We start from the raw sequence: 447 nt of genomic DNA, 5'->3' as shown, positions 1-447 counted from the left end.
AGCTTCTTCAGCGTTACTGGTTGGGGCATAGACTTGGATTACTGTGATATTGAATGGTTTGTCTTGGAAACAAACAGAGATCATTCTGTTGTTTTTGAGATTGCATCCAAGTACTGCATTTCAGACTCTTTTGTTGACCATGATGGCCACTCCATTTCTTCTGAGGAATTCCTGCCCGCAGTAGTAGATATAATGGTCATCTGAGTTAAATTCACCCATTCCAGTCCATTTCAGTTCGCTGATTCCTAGATTCACTCTTGGAATTCACTCCTAGATTCATTCCTGATTCAGTCTTGCCATCTCTTGTTTGACCACTTCCAATTTGCCTTGATTCATGGACCTGACATTCCAGGTTCCTATGCAATATTGCTCTTTACAGCATCGGACTTTGCTTCATCACCAGTCACATCCACAGCTGGGTATTGTTTTTGTTTGGCTCCATCCCTT

This window comes from Bison bison, unplaced genomic scaffold (genome assembly GCF_000754665.1).
Source record: "Bison bison bison isolate TAMUID 2011002044 unplaced genomic scaffold, Bison_UMD1.0 scf7180017864238, whole genome shotgun sequence".
Classification (NCBI taxonomy): Eukaryota; Metazoa; Chordata; class Mammalia; order Artiodactyla; family Bovidae; genus Bison; species Bison bison.
Note: the sequence above shows the minus strand (reverse complement) of the source record.